The sequence below is a fragment of the Prionailurus viverrinus genome, chromosome C2 (genome assembly GCF_022837055.1).
Source record: "Prionailurus viverrinus isolate Anna chromosome C2, UM_Priviv_1.0, whole genome shotgun sequence".
Taxonomy (NCBI): Eukaryota; Metazoa; Chordata; class Mammalia; order Carnivora; family Felidae; genus Prionailurus; species Prionailurus viverrinus.
In genome coordinates this window covers 153,377,192-153,392,974 of record NC_062569.1, presented here as the reverse complement: position 1 = coordinate 153,392,974, position 15,783 = coordinate 153,377,192, and positions in this window count along the sequence as shown.

Below are 15,783 nucleotides of genomic sequence, written 5' to 3'. Positions count from 1 at the left end.
TTATTCTTGCTTCCCAAGGAAGGAAATTCTGACACCTGCTACAACACGGATGAAACTTGAGGACATTCTGCTGAGTGCAAAATCAGCCAGTCACAAAAGGACAGATACTGTGTGATTCCACTTACGTGAGGTCCCTAGAGGAGTCAGATCCACTGAGGCAGAAGGTAGGATGGAGGAAGCCAGGGCTGGGGGAGGGGGAGTTAGTGTTTACTAGGGACAGCATTTCAGTTTTGAAGGATTAAGAGTCCTGGAAACGGATGTTGCTGATGGCCACACAGTGTGAATGGACTGTGAACAGTCCACTGAACAGTGCACTAAAATGTATTAAAAAAAAAAAAAAAGTAAAAAAAAAGAAAAAATTACTTTCTAGTAACTTAAAAAAAATTTTTTTTAATGTTTATTTTTGAGAGAGAGAGAACATAAGCGGGGGCGGGGGGGGACAGAGAGAGAGAGGGACACAGGATCCGAAGCAGGCTCTACACGGACAGCAGAGAGCCTGACGTGGGGCTCGACCTCATGAGCAATGAGATCATGACCTGAGCTGAAGTCAGATGCTTAACTGACTGGGCCACTCAGGCATCCCTGTGTGTGTAGAGAATTTCTGAAAGAACACAAAGAAAACCGACTGTGGGGAGCCCTCCTCTTGTTGCACACCTTCCCGTGTGGTTTGGAATTTTAATTTGTCTTACTTTTAAAATTTAAAACAAATCATTGATAAGCCCACTGGATTTCTTCCCTCACTGGCTCCTGACATTCCTCCGGGGGCCGCCACTGAGAATGGTGCTGTGTCCCCATGTCGGTTTCCGCTGAGACATTTCGAGCTGTTTGGTTTTGTTTTTTTCTAGAAAACTCTCTCTCCCCCCCCTCCCCCCAAAGGATAATCCTTAATTCTTCAACAGCAGAACAGTCAGAGTACATTTAGAAATTTCGTTGGGTTGTATTTGAATGGTCTGAATTAATAAATAAAAGTTATCAAAAGATCCCGTGGGGTTCCTAAAACACCACGATCTAGAAGCCGTTTGGCAAAAAATACACAGGATTCCTCCTTTGTGGACACTGTGTCTTCTAGCTCTTCTGTGCCTCCGCGGGATCCAGCAAATTCTGTGCAATAAGTAGATGCTTGATCAATCCACGGTGGGCAGAAACAATTTTCACGGCCAATGTCGACTGGAACAGATCATGTATCAGTTCATTTTGACTATGGTGACCTTACAATCATCAATCTCATAGTTAAAAATAATTAAATTACCCAATTAGGCAAACGGAATGTTGAACAAGACATTACTTACCCTCAGGGGAAAAAGGAATTCGCAGAAACCTGTTTTCATCTCCTCAAATAGATCCACATGAAAAGATCTGCATGTGGATGCACTTACAAATCCGAAGTATCGAGGAAGTGAAGAGATGGGCTAGCTGGGGACAGAGTGGCTCCCACATGTTGATAAAGGAAGTGTGAAAAGATGCATTTAAGCCCCGGAAAAACTCACCATCTCATTCCTTGACCTATTTGGCGCGCGGCTTTGTTCTTTTCAACACAGGCAAAATGCGTTTACGTTTCGACAGAGTTCTTAGAATTTTTTGTTTTAAACTTTTAGCTTAAAACGTCCGTTTATCTAAAAGCAGTAATAATTTACACCATTGCGTCCCAGCCGAGCATTTAAGGCAGGGTTTCTCAACCTCACGCCACTGACGTTTAGGCCACATGATCCCTGGCTGGAGGTGGGGGTGGCCCTGCGTACGGCGGGATGTTGAGCACAGGCGGGCCTCCACCACTCGGTGCCCGCAGCACCCCCACCCCAGGTGTGCCACCCCAAAATGTCTCCGGACATTGCCACATGTCCTCTGGGGGTCAAATCGTCCCTGTTGAGAACCAGCGCTCAGAGGGTGAGGCTGGAGTGAGGGCAGGGCGGAAGGCACCGCGCACCGCCACCCACCTGGAGGTGTCCCCCCTCTAGCCCCCCCCCCCCCCCCAGCCTCCGACCCCCTGAAAGAGTCCGCCCCTGCCCCAGGCTCCTGTGTCATCCTCCTGGGCGAGCGGGGGGGGGGGGGGGGGGTCTGCGCGTCCGCACGCGCAGTAGGGATGCGGTGCAGAGGGCTGCGGACGCGCCGCTGTAACAGGTGCCGGATGGTTTTCCCCCGTGGCTGATGGGCTCACGCGTCTGCGGGGGGGCGGGGGGGCTCACCAGCTCGAGGGGCTCGTGTTACCACCTGCTGCGTGGGGGTGACCTCAGGGTGCATTTTCTGACCACCGATTTCAAGCGCTTTACTCTGATCATTAGGCGAACGTTACATATAGATGCCTGTGTACGCGTGTGTACGTGTGTGAAAGGAGGCGTTCTGTGGCAAAATCCCAGCCGGCTGGTGGCCTGGCCAGAGCTCCAAGGGCGGCCCCAACTCTCCAAGTCCAAGTGAGAAATGGGCCTTCCTCGGACACCCCATCCCCGCCCTCTGTCCTGCATGATGCCATCCACTGGCCGGTCCCTTTTTTTTTTTAAAGTTTATTTGTCTGTTTTTGAGAGAGAGAGAGAGGAGGGGCAGAGAGAGAGGGAGACAGTCCCAAGCAGACTTGAACTCACAAACTGTGAGGGCTTGAACTTAGGGACGGTGAGATCATGATCTGAGCCGATATCATGAGTCAGACGTGCACCTGACAGAGTCACCCAGGCCCTGGTCGTCAGTCTCTTTTTATTTCAGGTCGGGCAATAGTGCCACCAAGGAGCCTCTAGGTGGCACTGAGTCCTAGAGGTTAGGAAAGTGGCGCCCTTCCAGTCCCAGCTGCTCGCAGGGTGACCGGACTTTGACCCGCTTTGCAAATGCAGACCTGCCCCGCACCTGGTTCAGAAATGCTTCGGGAAGGCTCTGTGGGCGGGGGTGGTGAGAGACGGCTCCCTGACAAATGCAGTGTGTGGTGCATGGTGTGCTGTGTGTGTGGGGGTGGGGTGGGGGTGGGGGTTGTACGTGGTGTGTGTGTTGTGGGTGCATGGGGAGAGCACGGTGTGCACCCGAGGAGAGCAGGTTCCTGCTGAAGATTAAGAAGTTATGTCAGGGGCCTGGGTGGCTCAGCTGGTTAAGTGTCAGACTTCCAGTTCAGGTCATGATCTCATGGTTTGTGGGTTTAAGCCCCGTGTCGGGCTCTGTGCTGATGGCTCAGAGCCTGGAGCTTGCTTCCGATTCTGTGTCTGCCTCTCCCCCACTCACATTCTCTCTCTTTAAATAAACATAAAAGAGGTGTTTTTTTTTTAATTAAAAAAAAGTTGTGTCAAAATCTCTTAGAAGACAGTTCATCTGCACCACACACACACGTTTTCAAGTATAAAATTCAGAAGTCACAAAGATACACTGTGTTAAGCAAGTGTTGCTTTCACTTTGTCCCCTGCCTCTGCTTGTCCCTTCAGTAGAAATTTTTTAAGCACAGTGAAACTGAATGTATGTAGTGTGTGTGTCTGTGTGTGTGCGTGCGTGCATGCAGTGGTTGGAGAGGGTCTTGTGTGCACCTTAGAAACAGCGTCTGCCTCCGGGGCTCCCTTGGGGGCTGTGGGCTCCCGACACCATGGATGGTTTCTCACTGCCACACGAGCGTGGGGGAGTTTCTGGAAGGCTCGTCCTCCCCCAGCCCTGAGCACACACTGGTTTCCTTGGCATTGATTCCACAGTTGGCTATTTACAGATATGGGCAGGGGCCCTCATTCCCGTTCCCTTGAAAATGGAATTGTTCCTTTGCACTATCGTCTCCTTTTCCTTTGTCGATGATTTTTTTTTTTTTTTAAACGGGAAAATATCGTAACTATATTCAGAAAAAGAATCAGCACATATTTTTACCCCTAAATTATTTGAGGAACAAAAGGTCAGATTTCCTTAATTAGAGTTTCCATTGTAGCATTTTCTGTCGTTTCCCGGCAGGACGAGGAGGGCCAGCCCGCGGGGGCAGGGGTCTGGCCCCCCCCCCCCCGGTCAGGTGTGGACGAACGGGCGTTAAGCTGGGCACACTCTCCACGGAACACAGGCTGCATGTGCGTGTGCGTGTGTGTGTGCATGTATGGGTGTTTTAAAAGGTCTGATACCATTTTCTGGGAACGATGGGGGTGGTGGTGGGAAGCAAGTCATTGCCAGTAAGGCTGGGAAGGAGGATCCCTATCCTCCAGCACCCCCCCCCCAACTTCTTTGTAGACCACTGGTGCTCCCCCCCCCCCACCCCCCAGCCGTTCTCAGCTTCATGTCATAGTCTCTGATGGGACTGATGGCCCCTGGTAGCCTCTCAGAGTGTGGCGTGGCTCTGAGCGTCTGCACAGAAGCCTGTGGCCCTGAGGAACTCACTGAACTGCCCCAAGCTGCTGAGATGTCTTCTTTAAAATGAAGAGGAGGGTGACCCTCGAGGATTGCTCAGGGGAGAGGAGAGACCCAGCCGCATGGCCAGTGCCGGGAGCTGCACACCCTCAGCTCCTTTGGATTTTCCAAGGAAATCCGTGCTGCCTGCCGAGGTGACCCGCTCGGGAGAGCCAGGCATGTCTGAGTCACGAGGCAGCTTTCCCGCTGGGTACTGAGTCATTTTTAACAAGCCCTCCTGACTGGCAAACTCTTGTCATCATCCAGTATTCATCTGAGTCTGCAGGGGCAGTAGTGCAGGGCCCTGAGGGGAGGTACTGTGGACCCATGTGCGTGCGTTCGAATCCTGACTCTGAATCTGCGGACCAGGGCGGCCGGGGTGTGCTTGGCAGAGAAATTGCTGGGGGAGTCAGCGCGTTTCAGCCAGAGTGCCTTCCAAGACCCTGAGCTTTGGGTGTCTTTAAGAGCAGACCATGACTGGGGAGCCTGGGTGGCAGCCAACTCCTGATTTCGGCTCAGGTTGTGACCTCACGGTTCGTGAGTTCCAACCCCGCGTTGGGCTCTGAGATCACCTCGAGGAACCTCTCCTTGAGATCCTCTGGCTCCTTCTTTCTAGCTCTCTCCCACTTGTGCTCTCGCTCTCAAAAATAAATAAATGTTAAAAAAAAAAATTAAAAAAAAAAGACCATAATAAACGAAGCCACTTTCATAAAACTCAAACAACCAGCCCAAGACATTCAACTCTTATCAACCACTCTCCAACGTCAGAATCTCTTGTGGCGTTGGTTAGATTTTTCTCCTTGAGGCCTAATTTATTGACCTCTGCTGGACAGAACTCACGGACTCAGACACCCGGTCTGCTCTGAGCCCTGAGGCTTCAGGGACCAGCAAGGCTCCTCCCTTTCTCCACCTTCGTCCACCCTCCTCGGGGGTTTGGAGGCTAAACTCAAATCGGTCTGCAGCAGATTGAGAAAACCGGCCACATATTCTGCAAAGCCACCATTGTGGTTCCCTCTCCGTGCTGCGCATGGTTTCTCTGTTGCTTGGTCCTCAAGCTGCTTCCAGCTGGCAAGGGTGCTGTAGGGTGCAATGTTTTTGTTATCCTTAGTTGAAATTATTAAAAAAATTTTTTTTTGAGAGAGAGAGAGAGAGAGAGATAAAGAGAGTAGGAGAAGGGCAGAGGGGGAGAGAGAGAATCCCAAGCAGGCTCCGAGCTGTCAGCACAGAGCCCAAAGTGGGGCTCCGGCTCATGAACCCTGAGATCATGACCTGAGCCGAAATCAGATGCTTAACCGACTGAGCCGCCCAGGTGCCCCCGTTGATGTTATTTTTTGGAGTAGTTTTAACTTTCCAGGCAAGTGAGCAGAACTCACTGAGTTCCCATATGCCTTTTGGCTTCCCCCAACTGTTCCCCCTTTACCAACATCTTGCGGGCGCTGTGCTGCATCTGTTACAGTTGATGAGCTGATATTGATACATGATTTTGGTTTTAGTTTTCTAAACTTTATTTATTTTGAGAGGGGGAGAGCGGGAGAGCGAGAGAGTCCGATGCTTAGCAGCCTGAGCCACCCAGGCGCCCCTTCATACGTGATTAGCCCAACTTCCCAGTGTGCATCAGGGTTCACTCTTTGTGTGAAGTTTCTGTGGGTTTTGTCGTGTCGTGTGTCCACCACGATGGTTCACTGCCCCAGAGTGCCGGCCGCTGCCCCAGCCTCCCACCCACCTTCTTTCCCCCTTACCGGTCATTCACTGGAGTCCTAGCAAAGGGTTTGAGTACCTTTATAAGCCGTCATCACATGTTGCCAGTTTGCTTCCCATGCAGGTTGGTTCGTTTCCTTCCTTCCTTCCTTCCTTCCTTCCTTCCTTTTTAGCATTTATTTATTTTTGAGAGACACAGAGGGACAGAGTGCGAGCCGGGGAGGGGCAGAGAGAGAGGGAGACACAGAATCCGAAGCAGGCTCCAGCCTCTGAGTTGTCAGCACAGAGCCCGATGCGGGGCTCAAACTCACAAACTGTGGGATCATGACCTGAGCCGAAGTCAGATGCTTAAGTGACTGAGCCACCCAGGCACCCCGTGCAGGTTTCTTTTGTAGCGCCACCTCGAATGCAGAACTCGGTTCATTTCCTGTACCTCTTAGTATTGAATTTTATTATTTTAATTATTGTTCCGAGCTTGAGATTAAACTTTTTATTTTGGGGGCACCTGGGGGGCTCAGTCAGTTGAACGTCCGACTTCAGCTCAGGTCATGATCTTGCAGTTCGTGAGTTTGAGTGTCACGTGGGGCTCACTGTTGTGAGCCTGTCAGCACAGAGCCGGCTTCGGATCCTCCGTTCCCCTCTCTCTGCCCCTCCCCCGCTTGTGCTCGCCCCCCCCAAATAAGTAAATATTAAAAAATGTTCATTTTGGAATCACTTTTTATCATGAAAGCAATGAATGCTTATTTAAAAAATCCCAACAATGTCTGGATTTATTCGTTGAACGCCTGTTTCTGGGAGTTCCCAGACCTCTTCTAGCCGTGGGACTCCAGGGCTTGTTGCCTCCAAGGACCTCACGTTTGGGAGGAGAGGACAGATAACGCACGCAAGCCCCGGAGAAGCTAAGGAAGCCAGTGATAGATGCCCCGAGGCATGCGGGGAGGGGATGGAATTTGCAACCTGAATGGGAAGCTCCCTAGGAGATTGAGACACCCAGCGGGGTGGGGGGGAGGGGAGGGGGGCAGTCTGGAACCAGCTGAGTGAAAGCCCCCAGGTGACTCTGAGCAACTCCAGGACCGAGGATGTCTGGGTGGACGGGAGTGGGTGGTGACTTTGCTTTTGCATTGGATGGCTGGGAAGTCCTCTCCAGTACAGCTCACTGGCTCCTGAAGCTGCCCGGAGCTGGGAGCTGGGGGGGATTCCATGGGACATCGGGGAAGGGCGCTGCAGGCAGGGGAATGGCTTCTGCAAAGTTCTGAGGTGGGGGGGTGTCTTTCAGCTCCACCCCCCCCAGTAGGCCCCTACAGCCCCGCCAAAGTCACCGCAAGGAATCGTTTGGGGACCGCCCACAAGTAGGGATGAAGAAGGAAGAATCCCACAGAGCTCTCTCCCGCTCTCTCCAGTATTAGCGGCCCCCTTCCCCACTCCCCGAGCTCTCCCTGTCCACACTGCTGGCCCCTTCTGGCTTTGGGGCCGTCGGGTTCAGGCCACTCGTGGGCAAGGGAAATGGTACACTTGGCACCTGTTCGGTGGGCCGCTGAACGTGGACCTTTCTCTCTGGCCGCCCACCCGCTGCCATCTGGTTTCCTGAGCCCTCCCGCTGCCCGGAATCCTGTCTGGGTTCTGTGGTCGCACTTACTGGGAGTGAGAGCACTCGGGCTGGACGGTGTCGGTTTTTGTCTCCGTTTTAGCGATGAGGGCACCCCAGAGCGGTCAGAGGGGGCCTGCTGGACACTGAGCCCGGGATGGACTCCGTGACTTTGTAGGCCAGTCTCCCCCCCGCCCCCCCCATTGCTGATCTCACCAAGCTCCTGTTGTTGGCTACAAAGGCTCTTGTAAAAAGCCCTTTTTTGGTATTTTTTTTTTTTTTCAATTTACCAAATTTACGAATTTTGTAAGATTTGTAAAACATTTTAAATTTTTAAAATTAAAAAAAAAATAGAGGCCCTATAGCTCAGGGGTTAGAGCACTGGTCTTATAAAATTAAAAAAAAATTATTTATTTTGAGAGAGAGAGAGAGAGAGAGAGAGAGAGAGAGAGATCATGTGTGCACAGGGGAGGGGCAGAGAGAGAGGGAGAGGGAATCCCAAGCAGGCTCCACACTGTCAGCGCAGAGCCTGATGCGAGGCTCGAACTCATGAACCACGAGATGGTGACCTGACCGAAATCAAGTCAGACGATTAACCGACTGAGCCCCCCAGGTGCCCCAAGGCTGGTTTCATTTTAACGTTCTGAATAATGTGATGATGGAATTCTGTACACATAAATCTTTGAGCATGGCTCTGTTTCTGGAAGTGGAGTTGTTGAGTCTAAGAGCATGAATATTTTTAAGTCTCCAGTTAAAAAACAATCATGTCTGGGGTGCCTGGGTGGCTCAGTCAGTTAAGTGTCCGACTTCGGCTCAGGTCATGATCTCACAGCTCGTGAGTTTGAGCCCCGCGTCGGGCTCTGTGCTGACAGGTCAGCCTGGAGCCTGCTTCGGATTCTTTGTCTCCCTTTCTGTCTCTCAAAAGAGCCAGCTGCCTGCTCACAGCTCCCTGGTCCCCATCATCTGTCACCCTCCTGGGCAGCCTTTGGCCGGTGACGGTCCACTGGTGAGCCGGTTGGAGCTGGATTCCAGCTGCCCACAGCCTCGCCTGCCTGGTCTTCTTCCCTCACACTCCCTCCCCTGAGCTGCCCTGTAAACACCCTTTGCAAGAACCCCTGTCTCAGGCTCTGCTTCCAGGAACTTGACCTGAGGCTCTGAGAACCTAGTATTTTAGACTCACTGCTAATTTTGACAACATTTTTTTTTTCTCTTGCTGAATTCTATACTGATCCCTACTTATTAAATCTTTCTGCTTTCTTCTGGATTCATTTTTTTTCTCCTTGCCAGAGAATTTTGTCAAAGAAGGCTTTGTGGAATAAATTCTTTGAAACCGTGTTTGTACAAGAATAATGTTACTTTCTTATGTCAAGCAATCATTTAATTAGGTATACTGTTTTAGGTTAAACACGCTTTCCCTTCACAATATTTCGGCTGTTACTCCACTGGTTTCTTTAATCCATTACCATTGAAAGCGCCAATAAAAACCTTCTTTTTGTCTTTTTGTAGGTATTGTGTCCCCCTAAAAAGATACATTTAGTTCCTAGCCCCTGGTACCTGTAAATGCAACCTTATTTGGAAATAGATCGATGCAGATGTGATTAGTTAAATGAGGTCAGACTGGGGTAAAAGGGGTTTTTAACCCAACGTGATGGGGGTCCTTATCAGAAAAGGAGACGAGGGGCACCTGGGTGGCTCAGTCGGTTATGTCCAACTTCAGCTCAGGTCAGGATGACTCAGTTTGTGAGTTCGAGCCCTGCTTTGGGCTCTGTGCTGATGGCTCGGAGCCTGGAGCCTGCTTTGGATTCTGTGTCTCCCTCTCTCTCTGCCCCTCCCCTGCTCACACTCTGTCTCTGTGTCTCAAAAATAAATAAACATTAAAGAAAAAAGAAAAAACAAAAGAGATGAGGCACAGACACACAGGAGATGCCACGGGAGGACAGAGGTACAGCCAGAGTGAGCAATGTGTCCTTAAGCCAAGCAATGCCAAAGATTCTGGCAAGCCACCCGAAGCTGGGGGCGCGGGAGGGTCACAAACGTTCTCCCCTAGGGCCTCCAGAGGGACCATGGCCCTGCTTGCCCTCTGGTCTTGGGCTTCTAGAACAACGAGAGAAGAAACGTCTGTTGTTTTAAGCCATCCAATCTGTGGTATGTTGTTAAGGCATCTCAAGTGAACGAATACTTTTTCTTTCGGGAGACTTGAAAGGTCATCTTCTTCTTAATTCTTACCTTCTTACTACTCTCATCAGGCTGGGGTTGGATGCAAGGCCACGCTGATTGTGGTCCTTGGGGGTGAATTTTAGGAACACAGAAACTTCTAGTGCACAGGGCGCATCAGCCTCTTCTCCCTCGCTCCCACCCCCTCCTCCCCACCCCTTCTCGCTTCCTTCCAGGCACGTCCCTTTTTAAGGAAGCCAGCCTCCCACGAAGGGCCCTGGGGAGAACTGGGGAGGGGATCCTTCGCAGGGGCTTCCCCCGGGGAACCGAGGCCTCTCCCCGAGTCGGGGATGGTGCGGATACTGGGGCTCTGGGCTCCAAGGTCATGGGGGTGCACGGTGGCTGTTTCCCTCTATTTCCAACGTTCCGAGTCCCCTGAATTCCCTGCACAGGCTGTGGTCCTCAGCTGAGCTGTTGCCAGGTGCACTGGGGGCCCCGGGAGGGGTCTTCCCTGAGGCTCCTGGGGGAGAGAAGAGGCCATGAGCCCAAAGAACCTTCCAGCCCCGTTGAGCCACCTGGCTGGTTTTCCCACTTGCCCCTCGCTGCACACACCAGGCCCACCTCCCCGGGGGGCTCACCCACAGCTGCTCTGTCAACCTCAAAGAGATTCTGCGACCCCCCAGCTTCTCTGTCACCTGATTTATCTCAGTGGGCGGGTTCCCGGGAGGAGCCCAGTGGCCCCCGTGGTTCTCCCCTTAGTGTGGACGGCTCAAAGCCTTTTGAACACATCGAGACTCTCATTCATGGCTTCTTGTGTCCTGAGAGATACTTAGATCGTTGGCTACCGCCTGTGTGACACCGAAATGCAGAAGGCTTCTGTGCCTCTCTTGTCTATTTTGTGGCAGTGATGGAGGGAGGGGAGAGGAGGCAGGACCCCCACCAGTGAGGAGGGGGCATTGACGGGGGTGGGGATGCAGCCAGGGACCTCCAGTTTGGACCCTGACGCATGTCAGTGGACATATGGGTTTCCCAAGATGCATGCGTCAGGGTCCTCTCGAGACAGAACACAGAGGATGTGTTTTTACCATCTGTCTCTATCTAAAATCTGCACATCTGAAATCTGCTGGGAAGGCAGGCTGGAGACCCAGGGACGAAATGATGCTGCAGTCAGAGCCCAAAGGCAACCTGGAGGCACAGTTCCCTCTTCCTCCAGGGACCTCACTCTTTTTTCAGCTTAAGGCCTTCAACTGATTGGGCGAGGCCCACCCACATCGCAGCGGGAAATCTGCTTTACTCAAAGTCTACTGATTTAACTGTTAATCACAACTAAAAAAAACCTTCACAGCCACATCCAGATGGGTGTTTGACCACACAGTTGGGCGCTGTGGCCCAGCCAAGTTGACGCATGAAATTAACCAGACCCCATTAAAAAAATCGAATATAACAAAGGCATGATTGGGCTGCTCTTATACGGGGGTCCAAGGGCTCAGTTTCTCCAAGGACTGGGAGCAATGCCTGGAAGAGCAGATGAGGTTTGCAGGAGGCTCCTGGCCTCCGTCTTGTCTTCCGACCTGTGCCTCCTGCGTGGGCCACCGAGGAGTTGTGGGTGGGAAAGACCCCGGGGCTTGCTGTTGTGAATGAGGGCTCACAGGTTCATGTGCAGTGGGGCTGTGCACACAGAATCCGTAGCGGCCCCAGCGCTGGGCTCTCGAGACTTGAGGGCGGAGGTTCTAGAATCCTCAGGGACATACATAGCACACCCCAGCTGGAAACAAAGCCAGGGTAGGGCTGCTGGAAAGCCGCCCGCTCTCCCCCGGAGCCTGGTGAACATTGCACAGTTCTCTTCCATCCTCACAGGCTGGCATGCATTATTCCTGGTGGGGTGTCGGGGTAGGGATGATATTTGCTTGAGCGATAGTCCATTTGTCTGGGCAGGGGGCTCATTCCTGCACCATTGTCCTCCCGAGCAACCATCAGGGACCATCTACAGATGCCCAAATCCGGAGATGGGGGACGTTGTCCAGGGGCCAAGTGTGGTGCTGGTTTATTTTCCCCCGGGGGCTGGTTGTGGGTCCCCCTGTGTGTGCACAGAAAATATTCTGGTTTTCTATGTTGGTTCCCGCTGTGTTCCTTGGAGGCCGTTCAATACTTTCACAGTGAGGTTTCATTTTTCACTCCCCCCCCTTGTTTTCCTAAAGGGCCCAGAGCTCCCCCAGCTTTAGGGTAGCACGTCTGTCGTCTTGGAGAAGATAAGACGCTCACGGAACACTTGACCCCTGAGTAGAGACACTACTCACAGCAGAAGGATCAGCAGGGGAAGTGCCACCAGAGGGCCCAAAGCTTGGCCTTGGGAATGTCAGTTCCCTTGCTGGGGTCTATGTCGCTGTAGGCAAGCTTGACTGTCAGCCCTCACTGGTCAGGAATGTCAGCCCTCCGTGGGGGAGCTGTACCTCCCAGCCCACAGGGGAGTAGAGTGCAGGGAGCGAGGGGGGCTGTGGAAACAACTGCATGGCTAAGCCAGCCTGGCGTGTCTCGAATTCAGGGTCAATTCACAGGAGCGTTGGGTGTCCATGCCACGATTCCAACTCAGAGTGCCTTTGAGAGCTTAAAAACACTTGCCTGAAAGGTCTTCAGGTTTTATTCCAAGGTCTATGCTGTGTCGTACTGATCAATTAATCTGTGGATAGCAAGGTGATAGTTGTTTGTGACAGAAAATCCAATGTCAGCAGATCCAAGTTCAAGAGTCTGTGGCCTCACCGTCTGTGTCCCTGGTTGAGTGCAAGCCTTGGGAGGCACATGGTTGGGTGGGCAGTAGATGGACCAGTGTAGATAGAGGAATGTCTGCCGTGTTCTGGAAACTTCTTACATCTGCGATGACCCTTAACAATGCCCAGAGGAGAAATCATCGTTCTCCTTAGAATGATGGTAATATAATCTTTGCACATACTCATTTTTGGTGGATGGTGGCTCAGCAGATAGAATGTTTACCAGGACATTTCCCCAGGAGTGGGATAAATTTGTTCCGAGCCCTCTCTGGTAGACTCCACTGGTTCTCATGCTTGGAGTAGCATGTCCAAGGTGGTCTGTGAAGCTCCGGGACCATCTATTATCATTGACTTTGATTCTTAGCTCCCCCCGCCTCAGGTGTCTAAGTAGGTAAATTATGACCATCTCCAGGAGAACACTCTTTTGCTCACACTTTGCCCTTACTTAGAAACTTAAAGTAGCTCCGAATGGATTCTTGTCTCCAGTTCAAATTCCTAATCCAATGCCTGGGAAAGACCTGGTTTGCATCTTTAGAAAAAAGGAAGTCACTCCAACTCCTCTTCCAAGTGACAGTCCTCTTGGAAGCACTTGATTTATAAGGCAATTCATGTTTATCCACATCTCCTCTTTTCCTTAATTCCTGTCCACCATCCCCAAACCACGTGGTTCCAATGCCTCACAACATCCTGGTTGGCACTGCCTGGACAGTCTTGTATGCTATGACTACCTGAAAAAAGTTGTGCCTAGAATGGGAAAGAATATTCCAAGCTGATGTGTGTTTAGAGATCTTTATCTTTGCATACTTTTCCTATTGTTAAATGCTAAGTGAGGTTTAAAAATTTTTTTTAAAAAATGTTTATTTATTTTTGAGGGAGAGAGAAACAGGGCATGAGCAGGGGAGGGGCAGAGAGAAAGGGAGACACAGAATCTGAAGCAGACTCCAGGCTCTGAGCTGTCCACGCAGAGCCTGATGTGGGGCCTCAACTCACAAACCGTGAGATCATGACCTGAGCTGAAGTCAGACGCTTAACTGACTGAACCACCAGGCTCCCCAAATGCTAAGTAAGGTTCTTAATGGCAGAGGTCTTTACTATTGTCTGTATTTTTAAAACTTTTTTAATTATTATTATTATTTGTTATTATTAATTAATTTTTAACAGTTTATTTATTTTGAGAGAGTATGCGGGGGAAGGGACAGAGAGAAAGGGAGAGAGAGAATCTCAAGCAGGTTCTGAGCTGTCAGCGAGGAGCCTGACATCGGGCTTGAACTCACGAGCTGTGAGATCATGACCTGCGCCCAAGTCAGATGCTCAACCGACTGAGCCTCCCAGGTGCTCTATTGTCTGTATTTTTAGTTGGAATTTTATCAATGCTGGTAAGGTTATTTACATTTTGGATGAATAATACATGTTGTGGACAATAATGATATAAATCAATATCAAATAATATTTATATCATGGAGATCGGCAAGTGCTACCAATCAAGATTTTGAGTTTCCTCTTGGAGAGCTGCTTTGCCAGTACACCACTGCTTGAAAATGGGAGAAAGCTCCAGTCATTCAGTCTTGGGAAAAAATGAGGAAGACACATTGATTTTTCCCCCCCATATGCAGAGTGTAAAATTCAAGTATACCTTTTTGCTTTCTGGAATGTTTTTTTTTTTTTCTCTCAAGAAAGAATAAAACATACCTCTGGGCCAAAGATGGGCGAGTGAAAAGAATCGTAACATTCCCAGGCACACGTGAACTTGATGTAGACAGCACATCCTCTTCTTGGGGAAGAAGTTCATCGAGAACCTTTTGTTGGGAGAGTATAAGGCTTTGCAGACACTCAGAATGTTAAACCACAGGTTTAAACATCATTTTAGACATTTATTTACTCTCCAGAAACTGTGGGGTGGGAATGTGACATTCAGTTAATATCTGAGTCTGGTTTTCTGAAAATAACTTGCCATTTGGGAAGATGGTATAAAGTGTTAATCTCAGCTGCTTGGCTGAACTTCCCCATGAAGTTTTAAGTTTGCCAGTCCCAAGATTAGGCCCAGTGTTTCTTAAGGAATAACTCATTTTCAGTGTGTTCCTGGGTTCTGAAATACCAGCATGCCAACGCTAAACTATTCCTTAGGGAGAACTTTTCTCCCTGAAGAGCCTCCGATGCCTCACGCTGCTGAGCCCGACTGATATGCAAAACATGAAAGTCTTAATTTTTTCTTTCAAAATATATTTAACTTCAGCAAACCTTAAGCCAAGCCTCTCGCAGATGGCAGACAGCTTAATTGCTGTGGTAAACTCGTCTGACGTTTTTTTGGAAAACTTTGGGTGCTAGAATAACCCATCGAACCCAGAGAAAATAGATTTCAACCCACACAAAGACGTGCCTCTCAACTCGGCTGTTCAAGTTTTGTCCAAGGGTGTTCCTTTTTTTCCCCTTCCCTTTTCAGGCTTGCTTGTACAGCTTGCAAGTCCAGAATGTATTCTTTGGATGGCAAGTCAAGAGAGGCCCAGGATGAAATGAATCAGCTCCACTGTTCCTTCCCCCACCCATCTGTCTTCCTGCAGTGTCTGATGGAGGATGGCAAGATCGGCTGACTGTGTTCATATATTCGCTTGATTTATTTTATTTTATTTTATTTTATTTTATTTTTTTATTTTTTTTTTAACGTTTATTTATTTTTGAGACAGAGAGACAGAGCATGAACGGGGGAGGGTCAGAGAGAGGGAGACACAGAATCTGAAACAGGCTCCAGGCTCTGAGCTGTCAGCCCAGAGCCCGACGCGGGGCTCGAACTCACGGACCGCGAGATCATGACCTGAGCCGAAGTTGGATGCCCAACCGACTGAGCCACCCAGGCGCCCCTATTTTATTTTATTTTTTAAAGTTTATTTATTTATTTTGAGAGACAGAGGGAGAGAACACAAACGGGGGAGGGGCAGAGAGAGAGAGAGTGCGAGGGAGAGAGAGAATCCCAAACAAGCTCTGTGTTATCAGCCCAGAGCCTGATGCAGAGCTTGAACCCTCGAACTGTGAGATCATGACCTGAGCCGAAATCAAGAGTCGGATGCTGAACCTACTGAGCCACCCAGGGTCCCCAGCTTGAGTTATTTACTTACTTATTTTTAACTTTTGCAGGCGCTGCGTGCCCCCAGGGAGCACGCATGGTCCGTGGGCCCTTGGGTTAAGGGCCAATCAGCCGGTTACCGCATCTTCCTGGGGTGCCATCATTATGGCCGGCACTGTCCAGGCTCTGATCTCGTGGGC